Source organism: Procambarus clarkii, chromosome 86, assembly GCF_040958095.1.
Source record: "Procambarus clarkii isolate CNS0578487 chromosome 86, FALCON_Pclarkii_2.0, whole genome shotgun sequence".
NCBI classification, from domain to species: Eukaryota; Metazoa; Arthropoda; class Malacostraca; order Decapoda; family Cambaridae; genus Procambarus; species Procambarus clarkii.
This window is the reverse complement of record NC_091235.1, coordinates 17,295,201-17,311,458: the sequence shown is the minus strand read 5'-3', so window position 1 is coordinate 17,311,458 and position 16,258 is coordinate 17,295,201. Positions and strand designations below refer to the sequence as shown.

Sequence of the window (16,258 nt, the reverse complement as noted above, 5' to 3'; positions counted from 1 at the left end):
GTCGAAGATGGGGGGTGGGGGAGGGGGGAGGGGGAAGGAATGAGGAGAGGATGAGTGGAAATTAAGGTGGTGGTAGTGGGGTGAGGTCAAGAAACCAACCCCCCTTAGCTTGGTGAGGCTATTCTACCCTCATATTCTATCCCTCATACTCTACCCCTCATACTCTACCCCTCGTATTCTACCCCTCATACTCTACCCGTCATACTCTACCCCTCATATTTATATCACTATATCACGCTACACAAGAGAAGATCGTTCCCTTCAGTCCTATATCGACGAGACACTAATTCTTCTTATGTTTTAAGAACTACACAATTTATTCTTAAATAATGTTATATCTGATAATGCTCGAGTTAGACTAAGTTGCTTCTCTTTCCCGGTAGGTATACCCCGACCGTCCAAGTGATTGGGCGCCATTCTTTTCCCCCCGTCCCATCCCAAATCCTTATCCTGACCCCTTGCAAGTGCTATATAGTCGTAATGGCTTGGCGCTTTCCCCCCTGATAGTTCCCTTCCCCGGTAGGTATATTTTAAAGCTAGATATATCATGGTTCGATAGCACATTATACTCCGCTTGAGGTTTGACCTGGTTCTGAAATGTCGTCTCAAGAGCCTTCCGGCCGTGAGTGCCAAGCTAACCTTGGCACTCTCCGTTACATAAATAATATAAAGTAGCCAGTCTTCCCTACGCTGATGGGTTCCGCTAGGTGGATTGGTTCAGGGTTTTTTAAGCGTAGAGCAGTTTAGGTGTATTGATGCTGGGGTGTTACTGCCTCCTGTATACTCACCTAGTTGTGTTTGCGGGGGTTGAGCTCTGGCTCTTTGGTCCTGCATCTCAACCGTCAATCAACAGAGTGTGTCTCCGTGTCAGTGTTGTGGAATGCGTTATTTTTCTGCGTGATGTTTACAATAATATGTCTTTGTAGTTTTCACATTATCTCGTGACTGTTGGTTCCTTAGTGTTCATTACATTGATTTTTATAATGCCTGAATGTGGTGCTGTAATATGATTCGTGTTCTATCGCTCTCTACTCTAACTTCTTTTCCCTATTCTCATTCTCTGGTTGTGGTTGGTTGTGGACCCCATACCCATCCCGTGGGCGGTAGTGGACCCCATACCCATCCCGTGGGCGGTAGTGGACCCCATACCCATCCCGTGGGTGGTAGTAGACCCCATACCCATCCCGTGGGTGGTAGTGGATCCCATACCCATCCCGTGGGCGGTAGTGAAGAAGGTTGCAGAAACCCATAACAAGCACACTATCTGATGCGAGGAAACAGTAATATTGTGACAAGGAACAGTTCTGAAATCAGGAAACATAAACCATAGATCTCTGTAGACCTTATTATAAGTTTACATTCCTACTTTGAATTCCTTGGGACAGGGAGGCAGCGGCAGTCGCCACATGCCTGAGTCTCCTTGGTTTTAATACACTTTAGGGACGAGTTTAAATTTTTAATTAAAACTTGTTGGATGTGAATTCCGTGGTGGAGTCTCGCTGTGTTTTGGTAGTCAGGGAGATGGTGGTGTGGGTGTGTTCTTGGGTGGCAGTGAACAGGGCTGTTCTGCTGTTGCCTCTCTGTTCTCCTGTTACCCCCCTTCTCTGTCTCTCTCTCTGTCTCTGTACGTCTCTCTCTCTCTCTCTCTCTCTCTCTCTCTCTCTCTCTCTCTCTCTCTCTCTCTCTCTCTCTCTCTCTCTCTCTCTCTCTCTCTCTCTCTCTCTCTCTCTCTCTCTCTCTCTCTCTCTCTCTCTCTCTCTCTCTCTCTCTCTCTCTCTCTCTCTCTCTCTCTCTCTCTCTCTCTCTCTCTCTCTCTCTCTCTCTCTCTTTCTGTCTGTCTCTGTCTCTCTCTTTCTGTCTGTCTCTGTCTCTTTCTGTCTGTCTCTGTCTCTGTCTCTGTCTCTCTCTTTCTGTCTGTCTCTGTCTCTCTCTCTCTGTCTCTGTCTCTCTGTCTGTCTGTCTCTCTCTCTGTCTCTCTCTCTGTCTCTCTCTCTGTCTCTCTCTCTGTCTCTCTCTCTGTCTCTCTCTCTGTCTCTCTCTCTGTCTCTCTCTCTGTCTCTCTCTCTGTCTCTCTCTCTCTCTCTCTCTCTCTCTCTCTCTCTCTCTCTCTCTCTCTCTCTCTCTCTCTCTCTCTCTCTCTCTCTCTCTCTCTCTCTCTCTCTCTCTCTCCTTTATTAACTAAGTGTAGGGTTCATTAAGAATGCTGCTCATGTTGCTGATGAAACTGCCAGCGACGTTTTTATCCTCCACCAACTCGCCTGAAGCCTGACCCTAGAAACTAATTTATTTATTGAGAATTAAGAGACAAAACGAGAGATGAAGAGGAAGACAGACAGACGAAGAGGGGAGGGAGGGAGAGAGGAAAGGGGTAGATAGAGAGGTGGGGAGGAGAAATATTGGAGACGAAGGGACGACAAGAGAGGTGTTGGGGGAGATCGAAGAGAGAAGTGGAGAGAGAGGAGGTAGAAGGGAGGGAAATGGGGAAGGTGGAAAGGGAAGGAGAATTACGAAAGGGGAAGGAGTGAACTCTCAACAGTCCACCAGAGGACCGTATTGGTATTGAGGGAGAGGAGACGGAAGGGCAGGTTGGTAGAGAGGGAGGGAAAGATGGTGATAAGACAGGAGGGAGATGGAAAGGGGGGGGGGAAGGGAAGGGGAGTGCGTGCGTGTGTCCATCACGCAAGGAACCCATTACATCAGCAGCCCCTTTTGTGTACCTGTTGTGAGAGAAGTGGACGAGCCAGAGGAGGAGGAGGAGGAGGAGATAAGAGAGTAGGATGGAGTATGATAAAGTAGCAGGAGAGGAAGTATAAGGTGATCAACAAACGCTGGTAGATTTACGGGCTCACCATAGCCCGTGCTACTTGGACACTTTGTTCTGAGTAGCTAAAACAACAACAACAACAACAGCTGGTAGATGAAAAGGAGCGGAAGACAACAGATTCAAGGAGGGGTAGAAATTGCCTAAGCTACTCTATCCCTTTGAAATGTATTGTAGCGTCTCAATAGACGTACTTGAAGAGATTTGTGTGAGAGGAAGTAACAGGTAAGAGCGGTGGACGAAGCCAAGATGGAGGCAAGGAAGAGGCACCTGTGAAGAAGAGTGTAAAGCCTTGAAGATAAGTGATGTTTCCCCTTGGTCGAGAGCGGAAGTAATGGAACAAACAGCAGGCATTATCCCAGGCTAAAGTCGGGGTAGTTTACCTTGAAGGGCGGAGCTCGTGGGAGGACGTAAGTCACACATCGTACGCACGACGCTACGCCAAACCTAACCTAACCTTACACAACCCTAACCTAACCTTGCGCAACCCTAACCTAACCTTACGCAACCCTAACCTAACCCTACGCAACCCTAACCTAACCTAACACAGCCTGATATAAACTAATACATCGTAACCTGTACATATATGGTTTTGACAATCAGAAAAAAGAGCTATGTTGAATTCTGTGTGTGTGGCGCCGGCCGGTAGAGTGGCCTTGTCGAGCGGCGGTGTTGGTCAGGTACACATGCTTCTTGCTTGTGTGTGCTGGCGTGCATGCTCTCGCGCGAGCGTCAGTGCTGCTTGTGCCTGTAGGAGCTCACGCAGCTGTTCCCGTGAGCTGTTCTCACTACTCCAGCTGCTGTTCTCACTACTCCAGCTGCTCTTCTCACTACTCCTGCTGCTCTTCTCACTACTCCAGCTGCTCTTCTCCCTCTATACTCGCACAACACATAAACGTATTGAAGGGTTCTAACCGGATAACAACACATCGTGTGTGTGTTGTGTATGACCAGTCTGGGTGTTGTAGTGTTTATGTATAGCCTGTCTATGTGTTGCTTGGTCTTTCCTACAAAAAGTGTTTCATAATTGGCTATTGTGTGTTTATAGTCAATTACGTGAAAAAGTGTTTTAAGTAATTGGCTGTAAACACATTGTAACACATGGTTGTGTTACAGTGTGTTGGTATTCAGCCACAACACACACACACACACACACACACACACACACACACACACACACACACACACACACACACACACACACACACACACAAGGGGAACAGGTTGTGGAAGCAAACTCTATTCATAATTTTAAAATTAGGTATGATAGGGAATTGGGACAGAGAGTCATTGCTGTAAACAACCGATGGCTGGAAAGGCGGGATCCAAGAGCCAATGCTCGATCCTGCAAGCACAAATAGGTGAATACAAATAGGTGAGTACACACACACACACATACAAACAGCCAGCAAATATATCCAACCAGGCCTTAGCCTCTGTTTCGTAAAGCAACCTGATTGGCTGAACAAAAGGTTTCAAATTCAAACCAATCGATATGGAAGGCAAACAATGTCAACGGGAACAAGAGCAACAGTGTATCATGTCAATGTGTCAGCATTGCGGCATGACAAGCAAACACAGTCAAAACAATGCCCCGTTTCATGGTTAGGAGCAACAACGGGGCCAGTGTACCAGGGTCACGCCCCGCGCTCTTCACTATCTCTAGCAATCTGCACGTGTTGGTGGTGGTGGAGCGTTGACCCGGCGGGCGCCGTCGAGTGCGGCAGGCAGGATAGCAGGTAGGTAGGTAGGTAGGCAGGCTAGCAGGCAGGCAGGCAGCCAGGCAGGCTAGCAGGCAGGCTAGCAGGCAGGCAGGCTAGCAGGCAGGCTAGCAGGCAGGCAGGCAGCCAGGCAGGCTAGCAGGCAGGCAGGCAGGCAGGCAGGCTAGCAGGCAGGCAGGTAGGCAGGCATGCCAAAAAAATGCATGTAAAAAAGGCACCTAGAAAACCTATCCTAACCAGGTCCCTTGTTGGGCCTAGCACTAGGAAGAGAACCACGAGGTTCTCTAGCTAGGTTCTCTAGCTAGGTTCTCTACCTAGGTTCTCTACCTAGGTTCTCTACCTAGGTTCTCTACCTAGGTGCATGTTCCTAGGGCCGGTGGAGAAAACCTTCATATATAACACCTAACTCGACTCTCACATTTAATGAGAACTTTGTTTATTGAAGTCTCTTCTTCTTGTGATTTTCTCCTAGTTAAAATCGTCACTCTTTCAGGAATTTTTTTCCTGTTACTTTTTCCGTTTAGCTCCAAAACTTTTTAAAGTTTCTTGGTGGTATTAAATGACCTGACTTAACCTTTATTTCCCTCTCGTTTACTCTTTTCCCTTCACGGGTCATTCCTTTCCTTATCCCTCTCTCTCTCTCTCTCTCTCTCTTCCCTGCTTTCACCGCCCTTTTATTAATCCTATTTCATATTGTAACCATTCACATGTCCTTGTTCTCTTTCTCCCCTGTCCTTCACAATCATATTTTCCCTCTCCTGTTTCCTTGCTTATCTTGGCTCCTATCTTTAAGTCTTAGCCAGCGTCCTTCCTCTCACGCTTCCGTTCAGAACGTCACTTAACTGATGTGCTAAACGGCCAGAACCTAACCAGGGGACCCACGAATGGAAAACGGGACATTACGTCAATTTAAGGAGCCGCTATAAGTGTTAGTACGTCAGTTTCTGGCCGTATGGGGCCGTTTACGCCAAAATGCGATGTTGTGCTTCAGAAGACGGACTGGTGTGTCGACGTTTGACGTGTTGGACTCGTAACACAGTCACGTATTTGTGAGCGTCGTGGTCCGCTTCTTACTGACTTGTAAGGTCTTTCCTCCTGAGAGACGCCCACGAACCTGCTTTGTTGAATATTTCATTAGGCACGAACATAGCTCTCAGACGGTCTTTATTGACTTTCAAACTGCGTTTGACACGGCTAATGGATAACTTATCTCAAACCTGCTCGGCCTTATATTGGAGTCAAAGCCGAGCCGCTGACATGGGCCCCCTACAGATATTTGAGAACTGCTTCAGTCATCTCCAGAGAGACAGTCTCGCCTTCTACCTTCATCACAATGGACTTGAGAATGGTCCAGGACGGACCGAAACCTCGTCGTCTCTTCACTTTCTAGTGTGTGGTCTGGTCAACATCTCCAGAGAGGTAAATAATAGTTTTCATATCCTCTGAGAACTGTAGTCAGGAGAGCTTAGCCTCACACTTTTCAATATTTTTGATGAAATGAATAATAATTGATATACCTACATTAGTTAATATATTTGCAGTATGCTGTGTAGATGATGTGTGCTGTTGCAAATGTTCAAAGTCAGTTGCTAGCAGCATGTGAAGGATGTGGACTCGCTATCTCCGTAGGAAAACAACGAATCCTCTATCCCTACCAGAGGAGGACTAATCTCATATTTATATCCAACTATCAAAACATTGAAATATGTGTTCAGTATTATAAACGACCTAAGCTATAGGCTGTAGACGACCTAAACTTTAGGACCAACGAAAGCTGTACGGTAGGCCTATGTTATATAGGCCAGACTAGTTTACATGACCACCTTGTTGGGTGCTGGTTGTTCAACTTGCCCATTACCACACACAACAAACTATCAATAATACAAAAAAATAACAATTAGTTTTGTCTGGGACTTTATGCATTTCTTCTCGCAAATTGGTGTCCTTAGTTTAGCACCACTGATGGTCCTCGAGGTCTTTCTGGCTTGGTGTATTATTTTGATTTAGCGGGGACAGGAAGCCTGTGTATATATACACGTATGGCTTGCGTCGAAGTCGCCCCAAGACCAAACTACTGACCCTCCCCAGGATGCAACCCCCCCACCCCCCACAACTGTTGCCTAATTCGCGAATGTCTATTTGTTGCTCGGTAAAAAGAGGCAGTAGGTGAAAGGAAACATGTCCAAGCATTTTTATCCTGCCCGGGAATCGAACCGGGGATCCCCGATTGTGAGTCGAGAACGAAGGCAACTGTACCACGAGACCATTAGGGTGAATCTTGGTGCCCAGAACATAGGATCTTCATCCGTAACAACTGATACCAATCTTCCAGTTGTGGCTGTAATTGCAACAGGCGTACAACAGTGTAAATAAAACTTAAACGCTTTTAGCCAAATTGTAAAACATTTACTTACAATTTAAGAAGACTGGTGTTGAAGAGAACAGCAGTAACAATAACAGAATAAATAAAAACTGTTTAATAACAAACAGCTAAGTTGACTAAATTGAAAAATAATTGTATAAAATTTACTGACCTAAAGCGATGCATTTTTTATAATGTAAAAGATAAGACACGTCAAACGCTTAATTTCCAGCAATAAATCGATAAGATACCAACACCTTAAAAGATAACTCACAAAATAATTATACCACCAAGTCGACAAAATGTCCTCGTCCTCGGCATTTTACACGACATTAACAAAGAGGAAGAGCTCAACCTCCTCATTGTAGTCGAGAGAATTATATAAATCAACTCGACCTTTCGTATTAATAATTAAAGGTCTTCACAGAGCCAATATATGCAGCAGTGCACAGAGATAAATGACTTTGTGCTCTCAATAGGTCAGGCGGTTCGTTATTAACACAACAACACACTCTTTGTATGCTAAGTAGCTGAGTAAAAACGTTTCTAGCCCCATTAAACAGACATTTCATTTTAATGGAGGTTGTCTATTACTGACAGCCCGGCTTGTCTGCTCCCCCCCCCACCACGCGAGCCTCATACAAGTAATGGAATGTATTAGGCAGTGATGTGGTGGAGGCTGACTCCATACACAGTTTTAAATGTAGATATGATAGAGCCCAGTAGGCTCAGAAACCTGTATACCTGTTGATTGACGGTTGAGAGGCGGGACCAAAGAGCCAGAGCTCAACCCCCGCAAGCACAATTAGGTGAGTGAGTATACACCCATCACCAGGGGGCCAGATTCACGAAGCAGTTACGCAAGCACTTACGAACCTGTACATCTTTTCTCAATCTTTGGCGGCTTTGTTTGCAGTTATTAAACAGTTAATGAGCTCCGAAGCACCAGGAGGCTGTTTATAACAATAACAACAGGTGATTGCGAAGTTTTCATGCTTGTAAACTGTTTAATAAATGTAACCAAAGCCGTCAGTGATGTACGGAAAGATGTACACGTTCGTAAGTACTTGCGTAACTGCTTCGTGAATCTGGTGCCAGGCACCCATCTCTATGGCCAGCACCAACCATCAATGAGCGGTGCATAGTAATAGGATTATGTTGGGTTACTGGCACCTGTGGCACCTGTAGCACCCGTGGCACCCGTGGCACCTGTGGCACCCGTGGCACCTGTGGCACCTGTGGCACCCGTGGCACCCGTGGCACCTGTGGCACCTGTGGCACCTGTGGCAGCTACCTGCAGTAAGGAACCTCCCCAGCCTATACACTGTGTGTATAACTATGCGAGAGGGAAATGGTCCATATTCCATGCACCATTTTAAGTGTGTGTTGAGGTGTTAGACCCTTCAGACCTGCTGGTATGAAATACCTTGACGCTGGCCAACAACTTTGTCCACTCTCGTATTCTTGATGATATCCTCATTGTTCTTGATGATATCCTCAGTGTTCTTGATGATATCCTCATCGTTCTTGATGATATCCTCAGTGTTCTTGATGATATCCTCATTGTTCTCGATGATATCCTCGTTGTTCTCGATGATATCCTCGTTGTTCTTCATGATATCCTCATTGTTCTCGATGATATTCTCACTGTTCTCGATGATATCAGCATTGTTCTTGATGATATCAGCTTTGTTCTTGATGATATCAGCTTTGTTCTTGATGATATCATCCTTGTTCTCGATGATATCCTCATTGTTCTCTATGATATCCTCACAAAGTTTGCTTGTGCTGGCTGACAGATTGCATGGCTCTGTGTACGAATGTTCGTTCGCTAAGTATGTTAATGTAGAAAGTTATCATGTCTGCCATGTGTCTGTCTGTTGATCCGTCTGCTATTATGTTCACTGCATACTTGTTTAACTTGTGTTCACCGGCCATCTGTCTACTGTCTGTTCCTCAGGCTGTGGGTGTTCAGTACAGGTTATGTACAGGTTGTGTATTGATCAATTATGTTGTAGTCCAGATTGTTGGAGCTCAACTGCGTTGTTGTTGTTGTTATAGATTCAGCTACTCGGAACAAGTTCCAAGTAGCACGGGCTATGGTGAGCCCGTAGTGGACTTACCTGGCACAGGAGCGGCGCTGCTGAACTGCGGCGTTGTTGAGTCTTGCTACGGTGCAGTGAGGTCTTATGAGGTGACGTTTTTGTGGTACTATAAGAAGGGGTGAGTGGGGGGGGGTTATGGGGAGTGATGGGGGGGGGTTTGCGTGGGGCGGGGAGAGGAGGAGGTGAAGGGGGGGAGGGGGTAAGAAGGGGAAGGTCATGACGGTACAGCCCGTTGCTTCATACCTACACTAAATTACTTCCATGTCGTGAATTGCACTCTTGGAATCTCGCTCGTGGTTGCACGTGTTCGTATGTGCGTTTGCGCGTTAGTGTGTCTGTGTTTGAGTATGTTCGAACACGTGTGTGTGTGTGGCTGTACGTGAATGAGCTCGTCATATTGTGCGTTCGGGAGTTGAGCTTTAACTCTTTGATCCCGCTTTTCAACACCCCTCCTCGTCCTCCTGGATATCTGGATATCTCTGTAGTTCGTTTGGGCAGTATAGAAATGGTTGGCCACGTTTCCTTTCACCTAATACACCTCTTCACTTAGGCAACTGGGTTTCCCTGTCCCTCTTCCACTCATGATACATAGTCTGTCCTTGTATTTGAATGGTGTCAGGAGTGCCGGACCAACCAGGCTTTGGTGGGTATGTGGGCCTGCGGGCCGCTCCAAGCAACAGCCTGGTGGACCAAACTCTCACAAGTCAAGCCTGGCCTCGGGCCGGGCTTGGGGAGTAGAAGAACTCCCAGAACCCCATCAAGCAGGTAACATCAACCAGGTATCATCTGGCTCTTCACTCTTCCAGTGATGTGAGGGTTAATTCCTTAAGTCTCTCCTCAAACTCATACCTCTCGGCTCCGGGACTAATGTGGATTTTACCCTGCTTCGTTTTCTGTCAAGGAGATGAGGACTCCAATCTGGTGCCGCAAATGCCAGACTTGGTCTGATATATGTGGTATTCAAGATCCCGAATGACTACCTGTCTAAATTGGTAAAGGTAGTTTGTTAAACATGAGCAGCTGATACTATCCGTCTGACGTGGGGCCTCGGAAGGCAGGTTCGGTGTGCCATCAACTACCAGTTGTTGTTCTTTAAGATTAAGCTCCTAGGAACAAAAAGTTCCAAGTAGCACGGGCTATGGTGAGCCCGTAGTGGACTTATCTGGCACAGGAGCGGGGCTGTAACTGTGATCAACTACCAGGTTGTTATTGTTGGATTCTAGGAACATTTCCTACGCTATTTGGCACTTTTGAGTTCGGTCATCCACGGCCTGCACCGAGCTTGGTTACCTTGCACTTGCTGCACCTAAATTCTAGTAACCACTTGGACCATTCGTTTACATTGGTGACGGCGGGGAATGTCAGATTTGTGGCATTCCTCGGCGGTGAGCGGTGGAGTGTCTCACCAGCATGGGAATGCCTCTGTGGCACAGGTGAATGGCCTCTAATATGGGAGCGACTCGCAGCAGGCACCCTGTGTGGCCCCGAAGGTCTCCGGGTGCTTTGGAGGGTGTTCGACTGCTGGTGATGATCAATACTTTACCACGCCATCCACCCGTCCACACTCACCCTCACCCCGTCAAGTTCCCGTCTCCCACCCACACACACACTATACCCTGTCCTCAACGCCTTCCCGTCCACACCCCCCGTCCCCAAATACACCCCCCCCCCCCTTTCCTCACCCTCTTCCACACACTACAACCGACCCAGCCCAACTATTGCTGTCATAATACTCAAATAGATCATCATATCATTATTCCGTCCCCTCTCTCTCCCCCCCCCTCAAACCCCCCCCTCCTCCCCCAACATTATTCTCCCCCTCCCCCCCCCCCTCTCACTCGATAATGACATTGTCCCACAAACCACCGTAGTTAAGGAAGCCGAAGGAGCTGAAGGCTGTTTTCTTAATCACCGAGACACAAATATTCACTCTTGCTGTTTGTGTAAACTTACCTAGCTGCACTTGCCTAGCTGTGCCATGCGGACAACTAATTCTCGGATATATATATTTACTACTAGGTGAACAGAGGCATTAGGTAAAAGGAAGCGTGCCCAACCGTAATATGAATTTAAGAGCAATGAGATTTGAAGACAATACATCAGTGTCTTGTCGATCACGCTAACGTTCAGGGTTATTTCCTGGATGTGTGAGGGGTCAGGCGAGAAGGATGGCATGGGCAGTCATGTCATGGGCAGTCATGTCATGGGCAGTCATGTCATGGGCAGTCATGTCATGGGCAGTCATGTCACGGACAGTCATGTCATGGGCAGTCATGTCACGGGCAGTCATGTCATGGGCAGTCATGTCATGGGCAGTCATGTCATGGGCAGTCATGTCACGGACAGTCATGTCATGGGCAGTCATGTCACGGGCAGTCATGTCATGGGCAGTCATGTCATGAGCAGTCATGTCATGGGCAGTCATGTCATGGGCAGTCATGTCATGGGCAGTCATGTCATGGGCAGTCATGTCAAGCCTGGCCCCGGGCCGGACTTGGGGAGTAGAAGAACTCGCAGAACCCCATCCAGGTACAATCCAGGCAGCGGCAGCAAGATCGGTAGGGCGCACAGTACGCGCGCTAAAGTTTTGACCCAATCGATCCCGGCGTAGAAATTTTTGTGGGGTTTAGGAAAGTGAAGAACATCGCAATGTTGACACTTTTGGGTAGACTAAACCATTGCATTTTTTTAAGGAGTGAAATGGAGCTCGGTCTTGAGGCTGGAGAGGGTGATCTCCTGGGTGATTTCCTTAGATGTACTTGGGTCTTGTAGGGGTCTTCTAGGGGGGTATTCTAGAGGTCTCTGGGGTCTCCTGGGGGTCTCTGGGGTCTCCTGGGGGTCTCTGGGGTCTCCTGGGGGTCTCCTGGGGGTCTCTGGGGTCTCCTGGGGGTCTCTGGGGTCTCCTGGGGGTCTCCTGGGGGTCTCTGGGGTCTCCTGGGGGTCTCCTGGGGGTCTCTGGGGTCTCCTGGGGGTCTCCTGGGGGTCTCTGGGGTCTCCTGGGGGTCTCCTGGGGGTCTCTGGGGTCTCCTGGGGTGTCGGCCCACAGTCTTCGACGAGGCTAACAACACTGTGTAGTTCGTCTTGTTTTGAAATATGTTTTTTTCTGATTTAGACAATACGATTTTAGGAAGAAGGTTGAGTCACCCCAGGAAGTTTGAGCCAAGGATGGTGTAGCCAAACACGTTTAAGCCAAGGACGGTATAGCCAAGGGCGTTTGAGCTAAGGACGGTATAGCCAAGGGCGTTTAAGCCAAGGACGGTATAGCCAAGGGCGTTTGAGCTAAGCTAGGACAGTTCCTGCCCCCCCTACCAACGTTGTAGCCAAGGACGGGTTTGGCTCCGATCATTTTCTCCTTGAACATTTCAGGGCCGGACGTGATAGGCGGACACGTTTGGGCTCTGCGCCGTTACTCTTGGACGCCGGAATCCCAAGTCATTGTAACCGTTGAAGGTTCATCGTAGTTTCTCTGCTCTTAACTATTTTTAGCACTTTTATTTTAGAGAGTTTATGGCTAGAAATATTCCAACCTTGGACTTTTATTGCGTAAAACCGGACGTTTTAACTGGAAAAAATTAATTCCGGCTTTTTTATTTAGATTTTGGTCGTTTTAAATTAATCTTGGACATTTTTATTCGTCTTCGGGCATTTTTGGTCGATCCCCGGCTATTTTTGGTCGATCCCCGGCTATTTTTGGTCGATCCCCGGCTATTTTTGTTCGATCCCCGGCTGTTTTTGTTCGATCCCCGGCTATTTTTGGTCGACCCCCGGCTATTTTTGGTCGATCCCCGGCTATTTTTGTTCGATCCCCGGCTATTTTTGGTCGACCCCCGGCTATTTTTGGTCGATCCCCGGCTATTTTTGTTCGATCCCCGGCTATTTTTGGTCGACCCCCGGCTATTTTTGGTCGACCCCCGGCTATTTTTGGTCGATCCCCGGCTATTTTTGTTCGATCCCCGGCTATTTTTGGTCGATCCCGGCTTCAGAACAGCAGTCTACGGTTCCCAAGCGGCGCATCCCTTGGCTTTTGTTCCATAGACGTGGTATAATGAAGTGTTTGAAGTTGTCATGTCTGCAGATGAAGATAAGTATATACAAGTACGTTCCTTATATATTCTCGAGAACTATATATTTTGTCTCGAATTGATCTGGGCCACGCTCTCTTTTTTTCTCTCTCTCTCTCTCTCTCTCTCTCTCTCTCTCTCTCTCTCTCTCTCTCTCTCTCTCTCTCTCTCTCTCTCTCTCTCTCTCTCTCTCTCTCTCTCTCTCTCTCTCTTTCTCTCTCTCTCTCTCTCTCTCTCTCTCTCTCTCTCTCTCTCTCTCTCTCTCTCTCTCTCTCTCATATATCTTAATCAACCGTCTTAATCAGCGATCTTAACCAATCATCTTAAATTATCCAACCTTCACGGTCAACTCACTGGAGTCTTAAAACACACTCACTATCGCTATCATCATCATCATTACCTCTTCCCACCGTAACTTTCATGGTCACTCAACTTACGTCTCATGTCGTTATCGTGTCGGTATTACCAGCATCGCTTTCCACGCCGCGGGGGTCGTTAGTAACCATCTGGATAAACTTGTTACAGTAAGTGCATCTAAGTTAATGCAATCATACCTTAAATAGTGGTAAAGTTACTCTATTAAATCTCATCGTTCACAGTTTATACTATGCTGTTTTAATAAGTCAAAGCTTATGTTGCAGAAGCTCTCTTAAGCTTAGGTGTTATGGGTGTATTTTGCAGGCGAGGAGTCACAATAACGTGGATGAAATATGTTGACCAGACCACACACTAGAAGGTGAAGGGACGACGACGTTTCGGTCCGTCCTGGACCATTCTCAAGTCGAAACGTCGTCGTCCCTTCACTTTCTAGTGTGTGGTCTGGTCAACATGGATGTATGTTGTTCTGTATGATTGTAACTTGTTGAGTCTCGTTACTCTTACAGTTGTTAAGAGTGAAGCATGTGATAGTGAGTCCTTGTGTCACTATCCTCATTATCACCGTTGTATATAGCTGAATGATAGTGACTATCTTGCGTCGCATCTTCCCCTCATCCTCGTCTGTCTTGAGACGGTTCCAGGGATCACAGCTGTGAGTCTGGTGGAGACCAGGTAGTGACACCTCCTCACTCACACTCTCACACTCCTCTGCTAACTCAGATCACAATCCCCGACCGTCCAGAAGTGGTTGGTACCATTCCTTCCCTCCCCGTCCCATGCCAAATCCTTATCCTGACCCCTTCCCAGTGCTATATAGTCGTAATGGCTTGGTGCCTTCCCTGATAATTCCCTTCCCTTTCACCCTTCCCCCCCTTTCCTCCATATCCTTCCATCCCACTTTCCACACCCATTATCCACCCTATTGTCTCTCCGCCCTCTTCTTTCACCCATCTTTTGTCCTTATCCACCTGCCTCCCTTCTCACCAATGGTACCATTTCAGAATATTTATTTGATGTTTCATTGCAACACAGTAGTATCTGGTCCCATGCAGCACATCTCTCTCACCCATAGGATGTGTAGCAGCGTAGTGTGATCTGAAGGTCACGTCCCTATTATCCCTAGCATGAATAATTACATTAGAACATAAGGATTAAGGAAACTGCAGATGATCTATTGGCCCATAAGAGTCAGTTCATATTTATAATCATTGGGCCAAGCTCTCACAAGTCAAGCCTGGCCTCGGGCCGGGCTTGGGGAGTAGAAGAACTCCCAGAACCCATCAACCAGGTAATTGTAATTGTCTCACGCTAGTTATGTCTACCCACGGCTCAGTACACCATGAACCTCATGCCAGCAATCATAAATACCTCGCCCGTTGTCTGCGCTGAAGAACGCGTTCAGAATCTCTTGTGCATGGAGTCAATCCTTCCCTCACATATATAACTCATCATGGTGACTCAGGTACCTTGACCAGTTACATGAGTCACAACTGTAACACATTAACCACCGTGGTTAATGTGTTACTGTGGCTCGTGTTCTCTCATATAAGTCAATTGTGTCAATGACAACGAATTTCTGGTCTGTGGCTACTTTGTATTGTCGGGTTATCGGATAAATAGCTTCGTCTTCCAATGACTTTTAACAGTCTAGTAGGCATTTGGTCAGAGTACTGGACTTGTCAAGGAGTTTCACTGCTCCTGTCAGTCTAGCTTTCTAGCTTTCTCGAAAGGAGTCCTTTCTGATATAATCGGCTTGCGTCTTAGTGCAAGTTATATATATATTTATATATATATCACATATATATAAATGTACACATCAACATGTACCAGAATGTGTGAATTATTGCAAGATCTGGTTAGGCTACCGTTACCTGTGGAAGGTGGTTGCAAACTAACGAATCTTGCAAATTCACGAGCAAGATTGCAATCTTTATCCTTCTCTGTGTAAATGCTGTGAGCAGGAACCCGGTCACCCTCGTCAACATTGCTCTGTTGCATGTCCAGTCATTAGAGCCCTTTAAATCTGAAGTGTGATAGAACATAAATCCCTAGCACCCCCCCCCCACCCACCCTCACCCACCCTCACACTTATCTGTAGCCTCATCCACCCTCATCTTTCACCCAATCACTCCCCTCATGCGGGACCTCCTACCACCCTCTCCTCACCGCCCAGCGAGACTTGAAGGCGACGGGTGAGGTGCTGGGCTCACTGTCTGGGCATCTTAGGTGTGGAGGGGATTTCCTGGTATGTAGTAACTTCACTGTTGTATCCTCACTGTTATGTAAACAGGGAGGTAGGTTTTATGTAAACAAACAGGGAGGTGTTATTTAAACAGACAAGGAGGTGTTATGTAAACAGACAGGGAAGTGTTACGTAAACAGGAGTTTAGGCATGCCGTCATTTACTCAATCTGGCAGTTGAAGAAAGAGCTTGATAGACAGTGAGGCAGACGAGTAAGCAGGTAAGCAGACAGGAGAGGAAATCATGCAGGCAGGCAGTCAAGCAGACACAGGAAGACAGGTGCAGATGCAAACCCAAAAAAATATTATGTCCTTGAGGAAGTGAGCGAGGCACCCACACGCCCTCCTCCACCACCACCACCACACCCACACGCCCTCCTCCACCACCACCACCACACCCACACGCCCTCCTCCACCACCACCACCACAGAGGTGGAGACAGGTGGTTGTAGTGGTGAGAATAGTGGTGGTGGTAGTGGTGGTTAAAGTGGTGAGAATAGTGGTGGTGGTGGTGTCACACTAATCTATCGCTACACTATTGCCTCCTTGAGTTCACTAGGATATTGTAC

General features: G+C 47.3%; 1 protein-coding gene across 1 annotated transcript in view; it reads left to right on the top strand.

Moving 5' to 3' along the window:
- The window catches only part of LOC123767891 (ecdysone receptor), a 579,936-nt gene that overhangs the window by 238,706 nt on the left and 324,972 nt on the right, over window positions 1–16,258 (top strand).